Source organism: Schistocerca cancellata, chromosome 6 (genome assembly GCF_023864275.1).
Source record: "Schistocerca cancellata isolate TAMUIC-IGC-003103 chromosome 6, iqSchCanc2.1, whole genome shotgun sequence".
NCBI lineage: Eukaryota > Metazoa > Arthropoda > Insecta > Orthoptera > Acrididae > Schistocerca > Schistocerca cancellata.
Genome location: NC_064631.1, coordinates 601596923 through 601618520, shown reverse-complemented (window position 1 = coordinate 601618520; position 21598 = coordinate 601596923).

Sequence of the window (21598 nt, the reverse complement as noted above, 5' to 3'; positions counted from 1 at the left end):
AATTAATTTATTAATTAATGCAACAAGATGACCGTAAGTAATGGACAGGAAGCAATGCAACGGAGAAGGATTTAAAGTAAAAGTTGAGATCGGCGCGGGAGCGCCGAGTCCCTAAGAAGAAGAAGAAGAAGAAGAAGAAGAAGGTGTTAATTGCTGTGCCTTCTGTGCTGACGAAATGTGATGTCCACCTTCCATCGGCTCATGTTTTGTTTCCTTAGCAGTCTGGATCTAATCATTTTTTTCTCCTTTACCAATTTTTCACTGCGCTATGTTACATCCTTTCGACAACATTCCGAATATTGTAGTTTAGTTTCATTCAACATATTCTGTTATGTTCCTGTCTTCGATTTGTTGAAATTCTCCCCTTCTCCTTTGAAGCTGCCTTGCTCCATTTGAGATTTTCTTTTCTTTCGATTTCTTGGTATCTACCATATCTTTTATGCTTTAAGACACTTGGTGAGCTATTTTTACTGGGAAAAATTATGTTGTAAAGCATATGTCAATAATTAATTTGAACAGTTCCATCATTCAAGAACATAGACCTTGTACAAAAGCGACAATTAAGTTACTGAATCTTTCCACAGAGATGTTTACTACAGTGAATGTTACTCGTTTTATTGATCAACGTCCCATATTGCCACAGGTTTTATGTGTAATCGTCAGTCCTGCGCATGATGTGAAGTAACTAACGATTGTAAAACTCAGACCGTTGTATCCGCTTCGTAAGTCGACTCTTGCTTTATTTGCATAGCGGCAAGAAACTGTTCACAATCTGGCAGTGAGATCAGACTGTTACTGTGTACAGTTACGTACGCACTCGCTGGCCACGGAGCACGTTTCCCTTCGCGGCTAGCGTTCGTAACCTCGCGCCAGACTGCGGAGAACTCCGCTGCCGAAACGAGGTGTTCGGCGCTGCTCCCTGTAACGCGCGCCGTGTTTTCGACGTGTTCGTGCGGTTGCGGCGGAAAATCGACCCGTGTTTTGCGCCCAGAACGAGGTATTCATTTCGCGGTAAGACGTGCGAAGGCAGAGGTTCCGTGTTCATCAGGCCAGAAAATTGGTTACCTTGTCCCAAGTACGAAACTAATTTAGACGCCGAAAAAAGAAGAAAATGCGAACGCCAATGTGGTCCAGCTTACGCAGGTAGCAGGCCTAAGCGGCGACGATCTGACCGGGTACTCAAATAGGAAATGAGAGGTCGTTTCTCGCCCGGGCGTCTGCTCTCCCTCCCCCCCTCTCCCCCGCACCCTCCCCACACAACCCCTGCCGACGTCCCCTGCAGTGGCGTGTCGTCACGTATCAACTGCTGACAATGATAGTATCCTCAGTAACTGCCTTCTTGCAGCATGTTTGCCGTGGTGCATTTATGAATATAAAAGCTTTCGTAACAACGACATTCCCTTTGCGTGGACGGTGACTGATTTATTTTTCTATTTTGTTTTTTTAGACTCAGTCGACTTTTTGTCATACCGTCATAGCATGTTTCGGCCTTCAAAAGCCGTCTTCAGAAGCGATGGGCAGCATCTGATGAGCAAGTATTCATGCATTGTCAACGTTGAGATGGTCTTTGAAGGCCGAAACCGGTTATGGTTGCATTACAAAAACGCGATTGGGTAAAAAAAAATTGTTTGTTCTATGGATGTAAATGAGAAGCAGGAGGCACTAGTTACAGAACAGGAGGTAGCTGCACCATTCAAAATACAGTCAAGAAAAACGTTGTACCCACGAAAATCTAAATCTGTTATACAAGTTAAAGATGGGTCAACGCCTGAAACGCGTTCTTGCAGTTAATAAAGGTATCAAAAGAAACAAAGCTTGTGACAGTTCGAGTAGTCTAGTCACTGACCTAGAAGCCACGTAGGGGGTGTCAACTGTCGGTCTGGTGGAAGAGCAAGCCCGGGTATGCAGAGCTCACCGGTGGGAGAAAGGGGGGGGGGATGAGGCGATTGGAGAGGACAAAATGGTGACTATATTGAACAAAATAAGATGGATATTATATTGTCTCAGAAAATTCATTATAAGCCTTATAAAATTGACAGAATGAAACCACTCCATAACATGAGACGAATTCATTTCGATTTAAAGTGCGATTTTGAGATCAGTTTTAAGAATTTTAGAATTATTTGCAATTTTTAATAGTATGCTAGAAATCAGAGATTAATCAGAATTAAACCATTAGAATGAACACAGAATATGTGTTATCAAATTAAAGCTGACAACCTCATCAAACACTAAAACACTCTAAATTTCGACTCCTGCATCTGTATGAAAAGTTGCAAACAAAAAATGGTTCAAATGGCTCTGAGCACTATGCGACCTAACTTCAGAGGTCATCAGTCGCCTAGAACTTAGAACTACTTAAACCTAACTAACCTAAGGACATCACACACATCCATGCCCGAGGCAGGATTCGAACCTGCGACCGTAGCAGTCGCGCAGTTCCGGACTGAGCGCCTAGAACCGCTAGACCAAAGCGGCCGGCAAAAGTTGCAAACAATTTTATATAATATACACTACTGGCCATTAAAATTGCTACACCACGAAGATGACGTGCTACAGACGCGAAATTTAACCGACAGGAAGAAGATGCTGTAATATGAAAATGATTAGCTTTTGAGAGCATTCACACAAGATTGGCGCCGGTGACGACACCTACAACGTGCTGACACGAGGAAAGTTTCCAACCGATTTCTCATACACAAACAGCAGTTGACCAGCGTTGCCTGGTGAAACGTTGTTGTGATGCCTCGTGTAAGGAGGAGAAATCCGTACCATCACGTTTCCGACTTCGATAAAGGTCGGATTGTAGCCTATCGCGATTGCGGGTTATCGTATCGCGACATTGCTGCTCGTGTTGGTCGAGATCCAATGACTATTAGCAGAATATGGAATCGGTGGGTTCAGGAGGGTAATACGGAACGCCGTGCTGGACCCCAACGGCCTCGTATCACTAGCGGTCGAGATGACAGGCATATTATCCGCATGGCTGTAACGGATCGTGCAGCCACTTCTCGATCCCTGAGTCAACAGAAGGGGACGTGTGCAAGACAACCACCATCTGCACGAACAGTTCGACGACGTTTGCAGCAGCATAGACTATTAGCTTGGAGACCATGACGCTGCATCATAGACAGGAGCGCGTGCAATGGTGTACTCAACGACGAACCTGGGTACATGAATGGCAAAAAGTAATTTTTTCGGATGACTCCAGGTTCTGTTTACAGAATCATGATGGTCGCATCCGTGTTTGGTGATATCGCGGTGAACACACATTGGAAGCGTGTATTCGTCATCGCCATACTGGCTTATCACCCGGCGTGGTTGTATGAGGTGCCACTGGTTACACGCCTCGGACACCTCTTGTTCGTATTGACGGCACTTTGAACAGTGGACGATACATTTCAGATGTATTACGACCTGTGGCTCTACAATTCATTCGATGCCTGCGAAACCCTACATTTCAGCAGGATAATGCACGACTGCATGTTGCAGATACTGTACGGGCCTTTCTGGATACAGAAAATGTTCAACTGCTGCTCTGGCCAGCACATTTTCCAGGTCTCTCACCAATTGAAAACTTCTGGTCAATAGTGGCCGAGCAACTGGCTCGTCACAATACCGTTGATGAACTGTGGTATCGTGTTGAATCTGCATGGGCAGCTGTACCTGTACACGCCATCCGAGCTCTGTTTGACTCAATGCCCAGGCGTATCAAGGCCGTTGTATTAAATCTTAATGGACGTGCGAATAATAAAAAGAAAAACATTTGCATGGGGGAACATGTATTTAGAGTGTAGAAAGATGCACTCTCTTAAAGCAGGCCCTACATATTTTATGAATTTAGCGTAACTATTTCAAATTATAATTCCCGATGTAAGGATGTTCAGGAAATTTTCTAATAACTTATATAATACTGTATTGGTTTTGGAATCAGAGGTAAGAAAATGGTCGTAATGCCTACTGGATTGCTTTACAATCTTGTGTGTGTGTGTGTGTGTGTTTGTTAATTTTGAATGGCGGTCATTGTTTCAATATTTAACATGGATTCAATAATGTATGACGTCACAGAAAGTATTGAAGGGCTGGCAGCAATGCATACGCGATGTTTGGTCTTTGGTTTCCAGTCCTTCGTCTGGGTAGGCTTTTGTCTTTTACGAGCGACATTGTGTCGGCGGCTGTGCTTGGTGCAGTCAAGATAGTCTGGGCGCTGAAGCAGCTGCGGCTAGCAAAATAATCCTATCTTGTTTCTGGTCCCGACCTCTGAAATAATTTTGGTGAATACAGGCTCATACTTTAAATTTTCCTTGGACTTCGTATATTTGACAATGGTTTATAGTGATTATTTGGAATAAGTTCTAGTATTTATGTTGTGATTAATAGTGAAAGACTATGCTGTCGGATTTTGAGTATTTGGTTGCAAATTTCATGATTAATGGAGTATTAAACGATATTTGTACGAATTTACGTTGCTCTGCTGCACTACTTTATAATTATTTGTCTTTGTTTTCATTTGACTCCACAATAAACTGTGTCAGGGCACGATTTGGAGATGTCAGAATTATTTGCAATAAACATTTATTAGTGTTAAATGATAATTATTCTGCTTCGACAACACTATTAATCACATGCAGCTTCGTTATTTATAGATTAGTTTGTTAACCAGTGTACTACATTATAAGTGTCTAAGGGTCAGTTACTTTATAAATGCATTTGCCTTAAGCCGCTAGTGTACAGCCTACCCCTACGACAATGAAACAGCCGAAGCTAATAGACTTGGTTGTGCATTGACCACGGCAAAAGCGGATTATAAATCCCCCAGTGCAGTTGTAAGCCGACTGCTGTTCTACTTCAAGTATTTCAGAACTTTTCATTTGCCCCTGTGTGAGACGTTCGTGTATTTATGTTTTAATTAGTCTATGTTCAAACTTGTTGGTGTGCTCCTTACAACCGCTTTTCAAATAATTATCCACTCTAGTCAACTGTTCTTTCCTGTGTAACAGAATTACAGTGTAATTGGTACATCTCATAGGTATTTATTTCTTCTTGCTAAACTTCAATTCCCTTTCCAAATTTAGTTTCTCTTGCTGTTTGCTCAATATACAGATAAATGGTTCAAATGGCTCCAAGCACTATGGGACTTAACGTCTGAGGTCATCTGTCCCCTAGACATAGAACTACTTAAACCTAATTAACCTAAGGATATCACACACATCCATGCCCGAGGCAGGATTAGAACCTGCGACTGTAGCAGCAGCGCTGTTCCGGACTGAAGCGCCTAGAACCGCTCAATATACAGATAAAATACATCTACTTTTACTATGAATGGTGTCCGAAACTCTTTAACGTCAAGCGTGTATGGAGGTTGAGGATTCAAAATGCAGGACTTTCAGACACGAAACTAGAGATCTAAAATTAATGTTGATTTTTTTTTACTGGTGTAAACAATTTACACGTGTTGCGAAATGAACTCCAGACAGGTCTTTGCAACCAAACAAGTGGTGACTGGTCCAGATACCGCGGTGATTCTGCATCTAGATGCTGGAAGACAGCTGGCACAGTACCTCGCGATGTGGCGTTCTGCTGTCAGCGGCTGACTGGGTCGCTGCACGGTGTAGCACAACGCGGAGCATCCACAGCCAGCCGAGTGATGGGAGCCTTCCATCTGTCATAACACTGTTGGCTGTAGTGGATATAAATTCTTCCACCTCTGGTGGTAGCAGCATTCCTTTGGCGTCGTTCATTCGACCGACGCGGCCTCTGCGCCAGTCGTTGATCGAATGTATGACTAAGCTGCCGCAGCCTCAACGAGCAGCATACATCACGAGGTGAAGGCGCCGATTTACGAGCCGTCAGACAGCTGTGATGGTTCCGGGCTTCGAACTGGATCTGCTGAGGTGAGGCCCCCCACTGGGAACGTCAAGGGCTGCCTACTCGCCACGACTGGTCCCTGGGCCGCTAAAATGCAGTGATGGAAACAACCGAGTGAAAACAGTCATTCGGTTGTTGGAAAATAATCGGAGTATTCGGCTGTAGTTTTACGAATCGGTCGAATTATTCATTGTTTTGAGTACAACCAGTCTGTGAGAGCAACCGAAGGAAAACAGTCGTTCAGTTGGTCGGACTACTCATTCTTTTGACTGAAACAAATCTGTGGGAGCAGCCAAATGAAAAGGATCGAGTAAGACGGTTGTAGTTTTACGTGTCAGTTGGATTACTATTCATTTACTTTTCGAGGGAAAGCAGTTGAATGAAAACATTGCAACCTCCCAACAGAAAAGTTCCGCAACCTCCCAACAGTAAAAAATATAATTATGACACTGTCATTTAGTGTAACCACCCAACAGATAATTTCCGTAACCTACCAAAAATAAAATGTGACTAATGTCTCAATAAAAGAATGTGACTCATAGATAACCTTTCAATAATTGAGAGTGAATTTAAACTGGTGAATTTTGGACGTCAGCAGCGCTGCGTCATGGCCCTGAAACATCATTCTGAATAAATTAAAAATTCATACCTCAATATGGTCGCTAGATAACGCGTATATATCTGCTCCTATAAGAATTTTTTTTTGCACGGCCCTGCGCAATGCTGGCCGACGGATTTGTCATGTATAAAAAGGAACAACTGATTTTTCTTTACAATAATCAGGATGACCATGGATTGGAGAAATTAGTAAATTCTTTAAATTGAAATGAATGATTGTCAAAAGTTACTTTTTATGAGAAAGATTATTATTAAGAGATTTTTTAAAACATTTACATGGGACTTAATATAACAATACTACATATGCGCGAGGCTGCTTTTACCTTATACTACAACGCTCAAGGCACCGCAATGGCTCCACCACGACCGGCCCAGCCAACACGATACACCAGACTGCTAGCTACTACTTACTCCTACTACTACACAGTTTGTACTGCTGACATCACTGCTCTCTGGTCTGAGATTCTCTTATAGCTTACATATCGCAGGCAGCGCGTGAGCAGTCCATCGAAATTACATCTGCTCCAGTGCGCTAGCAACAAATTCCTTAATCATGGACATCTTACATAACCCTCCACTGGGGGGGGGGGGAGGGGGGCAAAAATTTGGCAGCGATGGTGAGTCAATTGGACTTGCCATGAGCAACAAATTTTTCTATAAGCTATTTAACTTACTAAGTCTACAGTCACAGAATATATACATATATAAATATTATTGATAAATAATGTAAGTACAGAACATACTAAGAAATGAAATAGAGTGCAAATGCACTGAGTACAGAATATATTAAGAAATGACAAAGTGTATACGCAATGAGTACAAAATATATTAACAAATGACATAAAGTGCACACACACTGTAAAAGTCTTTAGTATTTTTACATGAATTTAATATATCAGGGAGTGAAATAAAGTGCACTCACAATGTAAAAGTCTTTAGCATTTTTACAAGAACTGAATACATCAGGAAATGAAATAAAGTGCACACGCATTGTATAAATCTCTAGCATATTTAGGAGAACTGATCATATTAACAAATGAAATGAAGTACACACGTACTGTATAAGTCTTTATCATATTTAGGAGAACTGATCACATTAACAAATGAAATGAAGTGCACACACACTGTAAAAATCTTTAGCATATTTAGGAGAATTGATCATATTAACAAATGAAATGAAGTGCACATGCACTGTAAAAATCTTTAGCATATTTAGGAGAAATGATCATATTAACAAATGAAATGAAATGCGCACACACTGTAAAAATCTTTAGCATATTTAAGAACTAGGAAAGGAATGGGATTGATAGCATCATGGTTGTAGCACAGTGAGTTGCAAATAGCTGCACTGAAAGTCCATATCTTTCTACAGAAGCACAACACCAAGTGAGACAATCTGAAGTTCTCTTCCTGAAGTATTTATCAGTGTAGCAAAGACACTGAAATGTGGCATTAATATTGTATGTTATCATTTTGGTAGTACATTAGGTACACCAAACAGTAGGGCCATAATAAAATTTCCATCGTTCAAGGTGGTGGACAGCTTGATATGTCAACACCACATTCTTGTAGAATCCATACACTTACATCAACGTAGAATTAGTGCAAAAACCAAATATAGTGCTCCATGATCATGAGGATGGACAGGACATACGGATATTGCAGTAATTGCTGGTAATTAGGTCAAAAGGTGAAGGATACTTTAAGTCTTATGCTAGTCATCATTCAGAATTACACTAGTGTATCAAACGATTTGAATTATTATTGGCACTCATTGGCTAGTTACTGAACATTTCTGTAATATGTATGGAGTATTACTGAACATCTAATTACTGTAATTATTGGCATAGCATATATGCATAAGTCATCTTATAACAATAATCATTGGCATTCATTTATGCATAAGTCCTCTCATCACAGTAATCATTGGCATACATTTATGCAATGTTACAAAACATCATTCATAAGTCATCTCATTACAGTAATCATTGGCATCATACATCATCTGATTACAGTAATTATTGGCACTCATTGGCCAGTTACAAAGCATTTTTATGCATTATTCTGAAGTCATCATTCAAAACAAGAGTTAATTATTGGCATAGCATTTATGCATAAGTCTTCATATTTCAGTAATCATTGGCATCATAAGTCATCTCATTACAGTGATTATTGGCATAGCATTTATAGAGTATAACAAAATATTATTTACAGAAATTATTCACATAGTATTTACGCATAAGTCATCATATTACAGTAATCATTGGCATTCAGTTATGCATAAGTCATCTCATTACAGTGATCATTGGTATAGTATTTATACAGTATTACAAAACATCATTCAGTATTATTCAGATGTCATCATTCAAAGCAATAGTTATTGCTTGTAGCAACAAGCTATTGGTGTTTATATATGATATCATGTAAGTGACATAAGACATATTTAAAATGTAAGACATTGTAACTATTACTCAATGTCTGTAGTCCAATAACATAGACAGAATGGAATCAATACATCAGAAAAATTTGCATTAAATTTAGGAATAGAAATATATCTTTAACTGGTAGCATTATTTAGTTATGTACTGATAATAGAAGGGACTGGTAATAACATTTTTGTGTGCTAGCAATGCATTGCATTGGGAACTATAGTCAATTGCTGGGGCATGAAAATATTTGTTTTTGACTTATTGCTGGAGATGAGGATTAATAACGTCATTCGTCATGAGTCCACTGTAGCAAGATTATGAAACAAGTAGAGGATATGTGATCACATTCATGAATGATACACACAACTGGGTAAAAAAATGCAAGTATTAGAACAGGTTTCATAACTAAGTGCTTATAGCATATTAATATCATGAAAAGATTCTCCTGGAAAAAAATAGAAAATGGATTATTGACCTGAAAGAAAAAATGTATATTATGCTGAAAAGTAGTGAACTTCGAATTAACAGGTAATGAAACGTGTACTCTAGGAGTCTTTCCCAAAACATTCAGTCATTATAATATGCGACATAAGACATACTGTCAAAAGGAACTGCAACAAATACTTAAATAACTAAATAGCATTTCTTAACTAATAGAAATTATATAAACTCCCACATTATCATCATCTGCAAAGAAAAACTTTATTATTCATATTACCATAACTTCATGATTACCATCATCTGCAAAGAAAAACTTTATTATTCATATTACCATATTCTTCATATAGCTATTCATCATCATTTATTATCATCTGCAAAAAATAGACACTTCATTATTCATATTCATATTACCATTTACTTCATACAACTATTCATTATCATTCATTACTTCCTATAGTATAGAGTTTCTTACTTCTAACATATTTCATCACTAAAATTAACATGTGTAGTTCTGTCTGACAGCCTGCAATAATCGTCTCGTATTCTGAAAGAAAAATAATTAGTCAAGAGTGCTATCATACGATGTGTATAGTATATTCTTGTTAATGCTTGTTAATTCTGATCCATGTACTCTTCATGACAAGTTATTGCATTTTCTTTCGTTCATTCCGAAGGTGAAATTCCCATTTCATAGTAAACCACTGTGGTTTCTTTAATTTATTTCTTTTACACGTCATTGATTTCTGAAAATGATGAATATGGATTAATATCTTGCATTTAAATCATATACCCATTAAATGAAAACTTGTCTCTATTGATATAACTAAGCACACAGCATAGCATGACAGAGAACATATTAGGTCAAAAACATAGACAGTTTTCAAGTGCAAAAATGTACGCACAGTATCATAATGTAGTAGAAAAAAATGTAGAATAGTATAGATATAGAGGTATCATAAGGAAAAACGTCAAAGTCAACTGGTGTTCGTTACATCTTAAAGATTTCGTAGTGAATACAGAGAAAAATTCTACTTTCGATAAGAAAATCATCATGTTGTTGTTGTGGTCTTCAGTCCTGAGACTGGTTTGATGCAGCTCTCCATGCTACTCTATCCTGTGCAAGATTCTTCATCTCCCAGTATCTACTGCAACCTACATCTTTCTGAATCTGCTTAGTGTATTCATCTCTTGGTCTCCCTCTACGATTTTTACCCTCCACACTGCCCTCCAATGCTAAATTTGTGATCCCTTGATGCCTCAAAACATGTCCTACCAACCGATCCCTTCTTCTAGTCAAGTTGTGCCACAAACTTCTCTTCTCCCCAATCCTATTCAATACCTCCTCATTAGTTACGTGATCTACCCACCTTATCTTCAGCATTCTTCTGTAGCACCACATTTCGAAAGCTTCTATTCTCTTCTTGTCCAAACTAGTTATCGTCCATGTTTCACTTCCATACATGGCTACACTCCATACAAATACTTTCAGAAACGACTTCCTGACACTTAAATCTATACTCGATGTTAACAAATTCCTCTTCTTGAGAAACGCTTTCCTTGCCATTGCCAGTCTACATTTTATATCCTCTCTACTTCGACCATCATCGGTTATTTTACTCCCTAAATAGCAAAACTCCTTTACTACTTTAAGTGTCTCATTTCCTAATCTAATTCCCTCAGCATCACCCGACTTAATTCGACTACATTCCATTATCCTCGTTTTGCTTTTGTTGATGTTCATCTTATATCCTCCTTTCAAGACACTGTCCATTCCGTTCAACTGCTCTTCCAAGTCCTTTGCTGTCTCTGACAGAATTACAATGTCATCGGCGAACCTCAAAGTTTTTACTTCTTCTCCATGAATTTTAATACCTACTCCGAATTTTTCTTTTGTTTCCTTTACTGCTTGCTCAATATACAGATTGAATAACATCGGGGAGAGGCTACAACCCTGTCTTACTCCTTTCCCAACCACTGCTTCCCTTTCATGCCCCTCGACTCTTATAACTGCCATCTGGTTTCTGTACAAACTGTAAATAGCCTTTCGCTCCCTGTATTTTACCCCTGCCACCTTCAGAATTTGAAAGAGAGTATTCCAGTTAACATTGTCAAAAGCTTTCTCTAAGTCTACAAATGCTAGAAACGTAGGTTTGCCTTTTCTTAATCTTTCTTCTAAGATAAGTCGTAAGGTCAGTATTGCCTCACGTGTTCCAACATTTCTACGGAATCCAAACTGATCTTCCCCGAGGTCGGCTTCTACCAGTTTTTCCATTCGTCTGTAAAGAATTCGCGTTAGTATTTTGCAGCTGTGACTTATTAAACTGATAGTTCGGTAATTTTCACATCTGTCAACACCTGCTTTCTTTGGGATTGGAATTATTATATTCTTCTTGAAGTCTGAGGGTATTTCGCCTGTCTCATACATCGTGCTCACCAGATGGTAGAGTTTTGTCATGACTGGCTCTCCCGAGGCCATCAGTAGTTCAAATGGAATGTTGTCTACTCCCGGGGCCTTGTTTCGACTCAGGTCTTTCAGTGCTCTGTCAAACTCTTCACGCAGTATCTTATCTCCCATTTCGTCTTCATCTACATCCTCTTCCATTTCCATAATATTGTCCTCAAGTACATCGCCCTTGTATAAACCCTCTATATACTCCTTCCACCTTCCTGCCTTCCCTTCTTTGCTTAGAACTGGGTTGCCATCTGAGCTCTTGATATTCATACAAGTGGTTCTCTTCTCTCCAAAGGTCTCTTTAATTTTCCTGTAGGCAGTATCTATCTTACCCCTAGTGAGATAAGCCTCTACATCCTTACATTTGTCCTCTAGCCATCCCTGCTTAGCCATTTTGCACTTCCTGTCGATATCATTTTTGAGACGTCTGTATTCCTTTTTGCCTGCTTCATTTACTGCATTTTTGTATTTTCTCCTTTCATCAATTAAATTCAATATTTCTTCTGTTACCCAAGGATTTCTATTAGCCCTCGTCTTTTTACCTACTTGATCCTCTGCTGCCTTCACAACTTCATCCCTCAGAGCTACCCATTCTTCTTCTACTGTATTTCTTTCCCCCATTCCTGTCAATTGTTCCCTTATGCTCTCCCTGAAACTCTCTACAACCTCTGGTTCTTTCAGTTTATCCAGGTCCCATCTCCTTAAATTCCCACCTTTTTGCAGTTTCTTCAGTTTCAATCTGCAGTTCATAACCAATAGGTTGTGGTCAGAATCCACATCTGCCCCAGGAAATGTCTTACAATTTAAAACCTGGTTCCTAAATCTCTGTCTTACCATTATATAATCTATCTGATACCTACTAGTATCTCCAGGATTCTTCCAGGTATACAACCTTCTTTTATGATTCTTGAACCAAGTGTTGGCTATGATTAAGTTATGCTCTGTGCAAAATTCTACAAGGCGGCTTCCTCTTTCATTCCTTCCCCCCAATCCATATTCACCTACTATGTTTCCTTCTCTCCCTTTTCCTACTGACGAATTCCAGTCACCCATGACTATTAAATTTTCGTCTCCTTTCACTACCCGAATAATTTCTTTTATCTCGTCATACATTTCATCTATTTCTTCATCATCTGCAGAGGTAGTTGGCATATAAACTTGTACTACTGTAGTAGGCATGGGCTTTGTGTCTATCTTGGCCACAATAATGCGTTCACTATGCTGTTTGTAGTAGCTAACCCGCACTCCTATTTTTTTATTCATTATTAAACCTACTCCTGCATTACCCCTATTTGATTTTGTATTTATAACCCTGTAATCACCTGACCAAAAGTCTTGTTCCTCCTGCCACCGAACTTCACTAATTCCCACTATATCTAACTTTAACCTATCCATTTCCCTTTTTAAATTTTCTAACCTACCTGCCCGATTAAGGGACCTGACATTCCACGCTCCGATCCGTAGAACGCCAGTTTTCTTTCTCCTGATAACGACGTCCTCCTGAGTAGTCCCCGCCCGGAGATCCGAATGGGGGACTATTTTACCTCCGGAATATTTTACCCAAGAGGACGCCATCATCATTTAATCATACAGTAGAGCTGCATGTCCTCGGGAAAAATTACGGCTGTAGTTTCCCCTTGCTTTCAGCCGTTCGCAGTACCAGCACAGCAAGGCCGTTTTGGTTAATGTTACAAGGCCAGATCAGTCAATCATCCAGACTGTTGCCCCTGCAACTACTGAAAAGGCTGCTGCCCCTCTTCAGGAACCACACGTTTGTCTGGCCTCTCAACAGATACCCCTCCGTTATGGTTGCACCTACGGTACGGCCATCTGCATCGCTGAGGCACGCAAGCCTCCCCACCAGCGGCAAGGTCCATGGTTCATGGGGGGGGGGGGAAATCATCATATATACATAAAAAATGGAAAATGTGCACTGTATGATATATAACGACAAGAAAAGCGACCTGCTAACCTTACTTTGCCGGGCACTTTGCCAGGAAAAAAAATGACCATCATCAGTAAGTGGTCACATAAATATCTGGAAACGGCATTACAGTGTGATAAATCATAAAGTATGTTCACTCAATAAAGGGTTTAATATTGGAGATATGGTGATTGCCCTCGCTTTGTGTGGTTCTCGAAGTTTAGACATGTACTACATTGGGGTGAGGGTTGCTGCGTATTCTATATGGACCTGCGTATAGAAGCTCAAATTTACTGCATCAACTCTTTCCTCTGTTGGATAAATAGTGTGTGCGTACTAATATCTTCTGTCCTATGTGAAAGTCACGGCGTGTACAAACCTGTTTTTGCTGTCTTCTCCGGCGCACTGCGGCACGTTTGATGTTGTTGAGTGCAATGTCAATTATTTCATGGTGGCGTAGTCGACGAGATGTAGGAAAAGATACTACTTCTTTAACTTTGTTAGTTGGTTCAACATTTTTCAATATAACGGTCGGATATAACATAGTAGATTCATTTGGTATGGAGTTAAGTACATCCTGGAATGAGAGTATGTGTGCGTCCCAATCAATATGTTTTTTATGGCAGTATGTTCTACATAGTTTACCAATTTCTTTCATCAGTCGTTCAGAAGGGTTCGACGAAGCATGATACCTGGATATATAGATCGGAGAAATGTTTCTAGCTTGTAACATACGTGTCCATATCGCAGATCGAAATTGTGGTCCATTGTCGGAAATTACTTTCAATACATGCCCTACATGAAATAAAAAATGGTTTACAAATGCATTGGAAATAGATTTAGCAGTAGCTTTGCGCAACGGAGTGAAGGTAACAAATTTTAAAGTGAGTTCAACAGCGACAAAAATGTAGCAAAAACCTCTATTAGTTCTGGGAATCGGTCCAAAAATGTCTTCAGCGGCCATGTGTCTCAATTTAACGGGTATAATGGGATGTAACGGAGGAATATGTGAAGTCATGTCTGATTTAGCTTTCTGGCAGATTTTACATGACGCTAAAACTCGTCGAATACGTTTCTCCATGTTGGCAAAATAACAGTTCTGTCTCAGTATAAGAAAATATTTTCTGGCTCCGTAATGTGCATAACTTAAATGAGTATACCAAATTAATTTGTTAACAAGTTCGTCAGGAATACATAGTAACCAGTTGTTGCTGTCAGGGTGAGAGCGGCGAAACAGAATGTTCTTGCGTACAGTATAATGGTTTCTAATGGTAACGTTATTCCTATCTTGCCAAAGGTGTTTAATTTCTTTCCATACGTTGTCTTTGCTCTGCTCTTGTGCTATGTCTCGTCATGATGACGAAATGAAATTTTCGAATGCAACTTGTTGAATATACATGACGCTAAAATTTGCTTGGCAGAAGTTGGATCCGATGTTTTGCTGATTGTTGCTGAGAGAACTGGATAGTGCGTCTGCTACAACATTTTGTGTACCGCGAATGTGAACAATTGTAAAATTAAATTCCTGTAAATAAAGTTTCCATCTGCTTAATCTGTCATGTGTAAATTTAGCGGAAAGTAAAAACTGTATAGCTCTGTGGTCTGTGTAAACGGTAGTATGGCTTCCATAATGAAAATGCCTAAATCTGGTAAATGCCCATACAACACATAATGTTTCAAGTTCTGTAACAGAATAATTGCGTTCAGCAGGTGACAGAATGCGACTTGCATAGGCGATGTTTTTAATTACTGTATTACCGTCTTCTTCAATTTCCTGAAAAATGTGTACGCCTAAAGCTGTGTTAGAACTGTCGGTGGCAATGGAAAAATTTCTGGTAGGGTCAGAGTGTGATAAAAGTGGTGCGTTCAACAAAGCTTGTTTTAGATTGACAAATTCAGACTGTGCTTGGCTATCCCACGACCAAATAGCGTTTTTACCCGTCAACTGACATAATATAGGGGTGTCTAAAGCAGAGTAATGAATAAATTTACGGAAAAAGTTAATGAAACCCAAAAAGCTGCGTAGTTGTTTCTTCGTCGTAGGAACAGTAATGTCACGTAAAGCTTGAAGTTTTTCCGGGTCAGGCGCCATGCCTTCTGCTGAAATTACATGTCCAAGAAATTTTATGGAAGTTTTGCCAAAGTGTGATTTGCTAAGATTAACTGTGAGTCCTTGTGCACGAAAAGATTGCAACAGTTGTTCAAGAATCAGATTGTGTTCAGACCAGTTAGCTTCTGCGATAAGGATGTCGTCTACATGCGTTGTGATTCTGTCTTTAAGTTCTGTCGGAAGTATAGTATTTAAACCGCGAATAAATGCGCCGAAGAAATTGTTAAACCGAACGGTAATTTGCAAAATTGATAACAATCACCAAAACAGAGAAATGCTGTGTACTTTCTGCAGCTCGAATGGAACTGAATTTGCCAAAATCCCGATTTCAGATCTAATGTGGAATAAACAGCAGTACCAGAAATTTCTGTAGAAGTTCCTCTAGTGCCTGTGGGTGATCTGTTTCATTAATAATAATGTCGTTGACATGACAAGAATCAAGTACGAGGCGAAGTGAGCCATCCTTTTTCTTAACAATATGGAGCGTGTTTATGTACGGACTAACTGCCGGTTCAATAATTCCTTGGTCTAGCATAGCTTGTAATTCTTTCTTAACTTGTTCTCTGTAGATATACGGAATAGGATAATGTTTGGCTTTAAACGTGTGATGCTGTTTAACTGGAAATTCATACATAAAACCGGACATAGTACCAGGGATGTTGTCAAAAACTGGAGCTTGCTGTAAAAGAATTTTGCGTAGTTGCGTACGGTCGTCGTCTGTATTTGCGCTGCTTTGTTTTACTTTATCAGAAATCATTTGCATAACGTCATAGTCAGCTTCGTCTGATGTATTATAGTTGTGTACGTACCTATCTGTGAACAATGTGGAATGACAGTCCGTGTTACGCGATGTAGAAATGACCTCTGTTCGATTAATTGCCTGTTCATCTGCAGATAAAGCGTGCTGAAATTCTAATGCTAGTTGTACATTCTCATCCCTTACCATTAAATAGGAATTTTGAAAGTCAATAATTGCGTCTTGTTGTACCAGAAAATTCGTACCTAAAACAACGTCTGTTGTCAATAAGGGAACAATCCAAAAATTTGAGTGGAACGTATGACCTGCAACACAAAATGATAAGTGTGTCTGTAATTTTACATCTACTCCTTTACTAGATACTGCTCCTTTTACTTTAGTTTTGCCTAATGGTAACGTAGGATAAATATTCTCTTTGTTACATTCGTTGAAGGTTTCTTCATTTATAACTGACATAGGTAATCCAGAATCGATTACTGCTGAAAATGTGGATGACCCAACCTTCACTTCAATGACAGGGTGGGAAATGGTTTTTTGAATAACTGGTTTTTCATGCAAAAGTGTGTCTCGAATGTCGTCAAAAGTAATAACATTTTCGTGAACAAGAGTCTGAGTATCAAAAGTATTGCTTACGTTGCTGGAAGATTCAATCTGTACTGTCTCTAGTCAAATTCTATCTGACGTGCTGTTATTTGCGGGAGGATGCTGTAGCATTCCGACTATTTGTACTGTTCTGTTATTTCTTCCTGACGTATTACGTTCGGAATGATACAGATTGTCTGGTTCATTCATGATAATCTGTTGTTGCGGATGATTCTGCTGCTGGTAAGACCTTCTGTTATTACATGTACGCTGAAATCTGTGCTCATTACTTTTACGTCTGTCATGATAGTCATTGCTGTACGGCGCGTTGCGATAGGAGTTGAAATGATGTGTTTTCTGTACGTACTGATTTCCTTTTTGCGGTGCGTTACTATTTGGTGGAGCCGACGCTATACGTGTAGGCGGCGAAACATTAAAGCTTGGTTGACCTTGCACATTACATTGTTGGTTAGGTATGCTAACCGGCTGGTTTTGTTGCTGTTGTGGGGAAAAACCTCTATTGTTACCAAAATGTATTTCCTGTTGCTGATAATTTTGACGATACTGACAATTAAAATTTTGTCTGTTATTAAATTTCTGGTGGTTGTCCATCCTGGAGCGTCAATTACCTTTGCTATTGAAATAGCGTGGCTGGTCGTAATTACTGTATGTTGGTTGGCCTTGGTTATGATGCGAAAAATTTTTGTTTATGAAGGAATAATCTGATTTCTGAACTTCCAAAAGCTGTAACAGATCTCTAAATGCCGAAATATTTTCTTTCTGCTGTCCTGTTAAAAGTGATATAATAACGATCGTGGCAATTTAGAAATACATAATTGGATAACTGCTGATTCACTGTATAGCTCACTTAAGTATTGGTTTTGTTGTACCATGTGTTCAAAAAATTGTGTGACAGTGGGAAAATTTGAGTTCTCATAATTCGGTAAGCTAATTAATTGATCCTTGATTCCGCGCTGTGTCGTCTTCGACCAATACGCTGACAGAAAAGCATTCTGAAATTCTTCCACCGAATAGCATTGTCTCGCGATCGGTCTCATACGAGTTGCCGGTTCGCCTTCCAAAAAACTGCAAATAAATTCAAGTTTGTGTGTTACGGGCCAAGTTGGTGGAAGAGCAAAGCTAAATTGTTGAATCCAATCCAAAGGGTGAATCTGTGTTTTGTCATTTTTAAATACCTTAAATTTCCTAACGGATAGAAAGTGCTTGTAATCAAAATTATCGTCTCGAAATGTCTGAACAGATTCAGGATTGTATGATAATCTGTTTGTCTGTGACTGTTCGGAATCTGAGTCACATACTCTCTGTAATTTACCTAAATTATACTGGCTGTATGAGTGTGAGAGATATTCGGAGAGTGGCGTATGCTTTGTCGTGATAGAGGCTGAGACATTTTTCATCTCTGTCACTTCTTGCTGTAAAGATGACAATTTTCTACGTAATATATTATTGGACGAACCTATCTCACTGATTGTCTGCTGTATGTTTTGGAATTCGGGTGTCTGATTAAACGAAACTGCTGACGTATCGTCTGATTTGGTGTCATTGTTATTTTCGATAACCTCAATACGACTGGCCAATTCATCAAATTTTTCAGTCAATGCTTTAACCTGATCATCACTTTTAGTGTCACAAGCATTAATTTGTTTTTCGATTTTACGCGTGGTTTTGCTTAATTTCTTAACGTCTGCTTTAATGGCATCGGGGTCCTGTATTAATTCCAATTGTTCAAGTCTGCTGGCCACTGTCTGAAAGTCTACTGTGTGTGTGTGTGTGTCTGTTTTTGTTTTAATATCGGAGATTTCATCATGCAATTCGGTGTTCAACTGTTCGATTTCGTCTGATACTGTAGCAATATTGTTGTCTACGTATGTTTTTGCCTTCCTGTCTCTGGGCAGTAATTGTTTCCATGACTTGTTTCTTTACTTTGTTCTGTTCCTGTATGAATTTACGGTAACGCGTTTCACTGTTTTGTAGGTGGTGATTAAAACGTTCGTCAATTAGGCTGTTTTGTTGTTCAAATTTCTTGTCGACTTTCACATCCAGCGTGCGTGAAAGTTCTGCTGACATTAATTTAAACTCGTCGCGTAACTGTGTTGCGTTTTCAGAACATTGTTTAGCGACTGCACTAATTTCATCTCAAGTAATTTAATTGTGGCAGCATGTGTATTCCGTATCTCTTCACTATTATGCCTGGCACAGGCCTTAATTTCCTCACGTAATTGTATTTTAGTTTCATTACATTGCTCCGCTACGGCTGTAATCTGTTCAGTAAGCTGTTCAATAGACGTGTCAACCTTTTTAATTAATTTGTTTGAACGACCTGTCGTGGTTTTCATTCATCTGTTTGAAATTTTCATTAATTTCTTGTTTGCGATTTTCATTAAGTTGTAGCAATAATTCCATAACTTGATCCATGCAAAATTAGCGACTCTGTTTTCTGTGCTGTGTGATGGTGTATCTGCAAGTGTCACGCTTTGTGTAACCATTTGGTCATTGTCTGATTCACGAAATAGTTTGCTAATTGGATGTGCGCTGTTGGTCACTACATCAGAATCAAACAAATCTGACGTATTTTGAGTACATTGTTCATCTTCGCTAGAAAAATTTATGTGCTTACTGTGTAAATTCTGCAAATCAGGTCTGTTAAACTGGGCAGCGTTCATTGTAGTGGAACGTGCGGCGTCATCAATTATCGTTAAATTTGGTGTGGACATAACTGAATTTGTTTTTTCATCATTTGGATTAAAATCATTACTGGTGGTCGGCACGCACTAATTGTCTGTAATTGAAGGATTATCATTAAGACACTGAGTGTCGCTAGTATTATCAGTCAAATTATTGAAGTCGGCTTTTTCACTCATTACGGATCGCGATGTACTGGTAGCAGTTTTTCACGGCATTTTCACAAGTCAACAATATGCACAAAATCAAACAAAGACAAAGCCAAAAAGGAACAAATATAGTGACAACAAAGAGCAATAAATTGCCGATGATCTGTGAAAGAAATAGTGACAAATTAGTAAATGCGTTGCGCCAGATGCAAACTACATTTAACAATAGTGTAAATAAGAGCAGATATATGACTACTTCTCAGAAATTCATAAAAAATTCGATCCTGGCCGGTTGTCGCCAAGTGTAACCTCCCAACAGAAAAGTTCCGCAACCTCCCAACAGTAAAAAATATAATTATAACATTGACATTTAGTGTAACCACCCAACAGATAATTTCCGTAACCTACCAAAAATAAAATGTGACTAATGTCTCAATAAAAGAATGTGACTCATAGATAACCTTTCAATAATTGACTGTGAATTTAAACTGGTGAATTTTGGACGTCAGCAGCGCTGCGTCATGGCCCTGAAAGATCATTCTGAATAAATTGAAAATTCTTACCTCAATATGGTCGCCGGATAACGCGTATACATCTGCTCCTATAAGAAATTGTTTTTGCACATCCCTGCGCAATGCTGGCCGATAGATTTGTCATGTATAAAAAGAAACAACTGATTTTTCTTTACAATAATCAGGATGACCATGGATTGGAGAAATTAGTATATTCTTTAAATTGAAATGAATGATTGTCAAAAGTTACTTTTTATGAGAAAGATTATTATTAAGAGATTTTTTTAAACATTTACATGGGACTTAATATAACAATACTACATATGCGCGAGGCTGCTTTTACCTTATACTACAACGCTCAGGCTCCGCCATCACTCCACCACGAGCGGCCCAGCCAACACGATACACCAGACTGCTAGCAACTACTTACTCCAACTGACACACAGTTCCTACTGCTGACAACACTGCTCTCTGGTCTGAGATTCTCTTGTACCTTACATATCGCAGGCAGCGCGTGAGCAGTCCATCGAAATTACATCTGCTCCAGTGCGCTAGCAACAAATTCCCTAATCATGGACCTCTTACAACATTCGTCACCGTCGCAGCTTTGCATATTGACTGAATTACTCCGTCTTTCTTTTCAAAGGAAAGATGTATTACATTAAAACATTTTCTTTATTCAAACAGTTATTTTCTGCTTTCTAGCCTTGTGTCTGTGAAATTTTTTCAATTGATTTCAAACATTTTGATGCCATGCCAACAGACACGTGTGGTAAATATCAGGTTTATTTCAGTTTCTCTCAAATGATTCAACCAATTTATTGCTTCCTCCTAAGAATATCTCGCTAAAGGACATTAGTGTAAAAAAAAACTGGAGAGAATCGAGCTCACACGAGAGCTTAGCAGCTATCGTTTTTATCTGCGAAACATTCGCGACAGGACCAGTTAAACAGGGAAACAGCATTGCTACACCACGTGCTCTCCGCCACACACAAGAAAAGAACACGATTTAATACTGCATTGTCTTTCGGTTATGAGCCAAGTTGAAAGTTT